Source organism: Panthera pardus, unplaced genomic scaffold (assembly GCF_024362965.1).
Source record: "Panthera pardus isolate Hobbes unplaced genomic scaffold, ASM2436296v1 HiC_scaffold_1, whole genome shotgun sequence".
Lineage (NCBI taxonomy): Eukaryota > Metazoa > Chordata > Mammalia > Carnivora > Felidae > Panthera > Panthera pardus.
Genome location: NW_026526654.1, coordinates 6,810,519 through 6,817,079, shown reverse-complemented (window position 1 = coordinate 6,817,079; position 6,561 = coordinate 6,810,519). Strand labels below are relative to the sequence as shown.

At 38.4% G+C, this 6,561-nt stretch overlaps 1 pseudogene; it reads left to right on the top strand.

Annotated features, from left to right (window-relative positions):
* Positions 1-5,289: 5,289 nt before the first annotated feature.
* Positions 5,290-6,185, top strand: LOC109257149 (olfactory receptor 2M2-like; annotated as a pseudogene).
* The last annotated feature ends 376 nt before the right edge of the window (positions 6,186-6,561 follow it).

Genomic DNA, 6,561 nt, shown 5'->3' with positions numbered 1-6,561 from the left:
TGAAGAGGCAGAGGAGAGAATAGGTGAACTAGAAGATAAAGATATGGAAAAAGAGGAAGCTGAGAGAAAGAGAGATAAAAAAATCCAGGAGTATGAGGGGAAAATTAGAGAACTAAGTGATACACTAAAAAGAAATAATATACGCATAATTGGTATCCCAGAGGAGGAAGAGAGAGGGAAAGGTGCTGAAGGGGTACTTGAAGAAATTATAGCTGAGAACTTCCCTGAACTGGGAAAGGAAAAAGGCATTGAAATCCAAGAGGCACAGAGAACTCCCTTCAGACGTAACTTGAATCGATCTTCTGCACGACATATCATAGTGAAACTGGCAAAATACAAGGATAAAGAGAAAATTCTGAAAGCAGCAAGGGATAAACGTGCCCTCACATATAAAGGGAGACCTAAAAGACTCGTGACTGATCTCTCTTTTGAAACTTGGCAGGTCAGAGAGGATTGGCACGATATCTTCAGTGTGCTAAACAGAAAGAATATGCAGCCGAGAATCCTTTATCCAGCAAGTCTGTCATTTAGAATAGAAGGAGAGATAAAGGTCTTCCCAAACAAACAAAAACTGAGGGAATTTGTCACCACTAAACCAGCCCTACAAGAGATCCTAAGGGGGATCCTTTGAGACAAAGTACCAGAGACATCACTACAAGCATAAATCATACAGACATCACAATGACTCTAAACCCGTATCTTTCTATAATAACATTGAATGTAAATGGATTAAATGTGCCAACCAAAAGACATAGGGTATCAGAATGGATAAAAAAACAAGACCCATCTATTTGCTGTCTACAAGAGACTCACTTTAGATCTGAGGACACCTTTAGATTGAGAGTGAGGGAATGGAGAACTATTTATCATGCTACTGGAAGCCAAAAGAAAGCTGGAGTAGCCATACTTATATCAGACAAACTAGACTTTAAATTAAAGGCTGTAACAAGAGATGAAGAAGGGCATTCTATAATAATTACAGGGTCTATCCATCAGGAAGAGCTAACAATTATAAATGTCTATGTGCCAAATACCGGAGCCCCCAAATATATAAAACAATTACTCATAAAATAAGCAACCTTATTGATAAGAATGTGGTCATTGCAGGGGACTTTAACACCCCACTTACAGAAATGGATAGATCATCCAGACACACGGTCAATAAAGAAACAAGAGCCATGAATGATACACTGGATCAGACGGACTTGACAGATCTATTTAGAACTTTGCATCCCAAAGCAACAGAATATACTTTCTCCTCGGGTACACATGGAACATTCCCCAAGATAGATCATATACCGGGTCACAAAACAGCCCTTCATAAGTTCACAAGAATTGAAATTATACCATGCATACTTTCAGACCACAATGCTATGAAGCTTGAAATCAACCACAGGAAAAATCTGGAAAACCTCCAAAAGCATGGAGGTTAAAGAACACCATACTAATGAATGAGTGGGTCAACCAGGCAATTAGAGAAGAAATTAAAAAATATATGGAAACAAACAAAAATGAAAATACAACAATCCAAATGCTTTGGACGCAGCGAAGGCAGTCCTGAGAGGAAAATACATTGCAATCCAGGCCTATCTCAAAAAACAAGAAAAATCCCAAATACAAAATCTAACAGCACACCTAAAGGAAATAGAAGCAGAACAGCAAAGGCAGCCTAAACCCAGCAGAAGAAGAGAAATAATAAAGATCAGAGCAGAAGTAAACAATATAGAAGAAGAGAAATAATAAAGATCAGAGCAGAAATAAACAATATAGAATCTAAAAAAACTGTAGAGCAGATCAAGGAAACCAAGAGTTGGTTTTTTGAAAAAATTTACAAAATTGACAAACCTCTAGCCAGGCTTCTCAAAAAGAAAAGGGAGATGACCCAAATAGATAAAATCATGAATGAAAATGGAATTATTACAACCAATCCCTCAGAGATACAAACAATTATCAGGGAATACTATGAAAAATTATATGCCAACAAATTGGACAACCTGGAAGAAATGGACAAATTCCTAAACACCCACACCCTTCCAAAACTCAATCAGGAGGAAATAGAAAGCTTGAACAGACCCCTAACCAGCGAAGAAATTGAATCGGTTATCAAAAATCTCCCAACAAATAAGAGTCCAGGACCAGATGGCTTCCCAGGGGAGTTCTGCCAGACGTTTAAAGCAGAGATAATACCTATCCTTCTCAAGCTATTCCAAGAAATAGAAAGGGAAGGAAAACTTCCAGCCTCATTCTATGAAGCCAGTATTACTTTGATTCTTAAACCAGACAGAGGCCCAGTAAAAAAAGAGAACTACAGGCCAATATCCCTGATGAATATGGATGCAAAAATTCTCCATAAGATACTAGCAAATCGAATTCAACAGCATATAAAAAGAATTATTCACCATGATCAAGTGGGATTCATTCCTGGGATGCAGGGCTGGTTCAACATTCGCAAATCAATCAACGTGATACATCACATTAACAACAAAAAAGAGAAGAACCTTATGATCCTGTCAATCGATGCAGAAAAGGCCTTTGACAAAATCCAGCACCCTTTCTTAATAAAAACCCTTGAGAAAGTCAGGATATAAGGAACATATTTAAAGATCATAAAAGCCATTTATGAAAAGCCCACAGCTAACATCATCCTCAACGGGGAAAAACTGAGAAATTTTTCCCTGAGATCAGGAACACGACAGGGATGCCCACTCTCATCACTCTTGTTTAACATAGTGCTGGAAGTTGTAGCATCAGCAGTCAGAAAACAAAAGGATATCAAAGGCATCAAAATTGGCAAAGATGAAGTCAAGCTTTCGCTTTTTGCAGATGACATTATATTATACATGGAAAATCTGATAGACTCCACCAAAAGTCTGCTAGAACTGATACAGGAATTCAGCAAAGTGGCAGGATAGAAAATCAATGTACAGAAATCAGTTGCATTCTTATACACTAACAATGAAGCAACAGAAAGACAAATAAAGAGACTGATCCCATTCACAATTGCACCAAGAAGCATAAAATACCTAGGAATAAATCTAACCAAAGATGTAAAAGATCTGTATGCTGAAAACTATAGAAAGCTTATGAAGGTAATTGAAGAAGATATAAAAAAATGGAAATACATTCCCTGCTCATGGATTGGAAGAATAAATATTGTCACAATGTCAATACTACCCAAAGCTATCTACACATTCAATGCAATCCCAATCAAAATTGTACCAGCATTCTTCTCGAAACTAGAACAAGCCATCCTAAAATTCATATGGAACCACAAAAGGCCCCGAATAGCCAAAGTAATTTTGAAGAAGAAGACCAAAGCAGGAGGCATCACAATCCCAGATTTTAGCCTCTACTACAAAGCTGTAATCATCAAGACAGCATGGTATTAGCACAAAAACAGACACATAGACCAATGGAATAGAATAGAAACCCCAGAACTAGACCCACAAACGTATGGCCAACTCATATTTGACAAAGCAGGAAAGAACATCCAATGGAAAAAAGACAGTCTCTTTAACAAATGGTGCTGGGAGAACTGGACGGCAACATGCAGAAGGTTGAAACTAGACCACTTTCTCACACCATTCACAAAAATAAACTCAAAATGGATAAAGGACCTGAATGTGAGACAGGAAACCATCAAAACCCTAGAGGAGAAAGCAGGAAAAGACCTCTCTGACCTCAGCCGTAGCAATCTCTTTCTCGACACATCCCCAAAGGCAAGGGAATTAAAAGCAAAAGTGAATTACTGGGACCTTATGAAGATAAAAAGCTTCTGCACAGCAAAGGAAACAACCAACAAAACTAAAAAGCAACCAACGGAATGGGAAAAGATATTTGCAAATGACATATCGGACAAAGGGCTAGTATCCAAAATCTATAAAGAGCTCACCAAACTCCACACCCGAAAAACAAATAACCCAGTGAAGAAATGGGCAGAAAACATGAATAGACACTTCTCTAAAGAAGACATCCGGATGGCCAACAGGCACATGAAAAGATGTTAAAACGTCGCTCCATATCAGGGAAATACTAATCAAAACCACACTCAGATATCACCTCACAGCAGTCAGAGTGGCCAAAATGAAGAAATCAGGAGACTATAGATGCTGGAGAGGATGTGGAGAAACGGGAACCCTCTTGCACTGTTGGTGGGAATGCAAATTGGTGCAGCCGCTCTGGAAAGCAGTGTGGAGGTTCCTCAGAAAATTAAAAATAGACCTACCCTATGACCCAGCAATAGCACTGCTAGGAATTTATCCAAGGGATACTGGAGTACTGATGCATAGGGGCACTTGTACCCCAATGTTTATAGCGGCACTCTCAACAATAGCCAAATTATGGAAAGAGCCTAAATGTCCATCAACTGATGAATGGATAAAGAAATTGTGGTTTATATTCACAATGGAATACTACGTGGCAATGAGAAAGAATGAAATATGGCCTTTTGTAGCAACGTGGATGGAACTGGAGAGCGTGATGCTAAGTGAAATAAACCATACAGAGAAAGACAGATACCATATGGTTTCACTCTTCTGTGGATCCTGAGAAACTTAACAGAAACCCATGGGGGAGGGGAAGGAAAAAAAAAAAAGAGGTTAGAGTGGGAGAGAGCCAAAGCATAAGAGACTGTTAAAAACTGAGAACAAACTGAGGGTTGATGGGGGGTGGGAGGGAGGGGAGTTTTGGGATGGGTATTGAGGAGGGCACCTTTTGGGATGAGCACTGGGTGTTGTATGGAAATCAATTTGACAATAAATTTCATATATTTAAAAAAAATAAAAAAATAAATTAAAGAATTGAAATAATAAACAAACAAACAAACAAACAATTAAATTGTGTTTTTGGCCAGGAAAATGACATTCCAAAAACGTTTATGTGTCAATTGTTAGAGCTGAATGCAAAGAAGAGGGACACTAAGGAGATTCTGTCAAAACAGAGGGAGGGAGGGTGGGTGATGTGTATTGAGGAGGGTACCTTTTGGGATGAGCACTGGGTGTTGTATGGAAACCAACTTGACAATAAATTTCATATATTAAATAAATAAATAAAATAAAATAAAATAAAATAAAATAAAATAATAAAAAAAAATCATATCAAGCTAAAAGTATACTTCAATATACCTAGTCTAAAAATGAAAAAAAAAAAAACACCTGACTACAGAAACAATTGTCCCTTGCTTAGGCAATTTGGTAGAAGTGGTGACTTAGGGAAGGAAGTGCTTGATGTTTCTATAACACAATCACAGCCATTTGTCACCTCTTGTATTCCTTGCAGTAAACATTTATCATGGCATGGGAGAATCAGAACTCTAACTCAGACTTTAACCAGGTGGGAATCTTCAATGACAGCCCCGCTTGCATCTTCCTTTTCTCACTGGTCTTGGGCATCTTCACAGTGGCCTTCATGGGAAACACTGCTATCGTTCTCCTCATCTGCCTGGACAACCAGCCCCACACCCCCATGTACTTCCTCCTCAGCCAACTCTCCCTCATAGACCTCATGCTCATCTGCACCACTGTACCCAAGATGGCTTTCAACTACTTGTCTGGCAGGAAGTCCATCTCTCTGGCTGGTTGTGGAGCCCAGATATTCTTATATGTGTCTCTGCCTGGAGCAGAATGTTTCCTGTTGGCTTCAATGGCCTGAGACCATTATGTTGCCATTTGCCACCTATTAAGATCTCACGGCAGCTTCTTCATACATTCTTGGCTCGCTTGATGGTCTAATTGAAGCTGTAGTTGCATTGTCTTTCTCATCTTGTGGTGCCAGGAAATACCCCACTTTTTCTGTGATGTCCCTGCCCTTCTCACTCTCTCATGCACCAGCATATTGTTATTTAATGGTTGATATTTATATTCTATGTTATTATTCTTATTTCCCCAGTAGCAATAATCATTGCTTCCTATGTTAATGTTATTGTGGCTGTCATTCAAATGGGGTCTAGAGAGGTCCAACGGAAATCTTTTACCACCAGTTCCTCTCACTTCATGGTGATGGGAAAGTAGTATGGAGCAGGTTTGTTCATATACATGAGGACCGCTTAAGATTATTCTCCCACCCAGGGCAAAATGGTGTCTGTCTTCTACACCATTCTTACTCCCATGCTGAATCCCCTCATCTAGATCCTCTGCAGCAATGAAGTGCCCAAAGCTTTCATAGGGGAGGCAGAGTCTAGAGAGTAAATAGATTGATAATATTTATACTTAAGTTTTATTTCCCTTTATTCTTTGCCTTATGCTTAACTTTATGCATTTAACCAATACAATTAAATAACTAATGTTTACTGATCTTTGTACATTTATAGGGAAAACATAAGATTTAGAAAATGAAAAACTCTGCTGTTTTTCTTCTTCAAATATTTGATTTTTTATTATTTTTTAAATTTTTTGTTTCTAGTTTATATTTGAATTCCAGTAAGTAAAAATATAGTGTAATATTGGTTTCAGAATGTAGTGATTCATTATTTATATATAACACCCAGGACTCAAAAGAACAAGTACCTTCCTTCATACTCCTCACTAATTTAAACCATCCCAGTGGCCAACGCCCCTCTAAGAA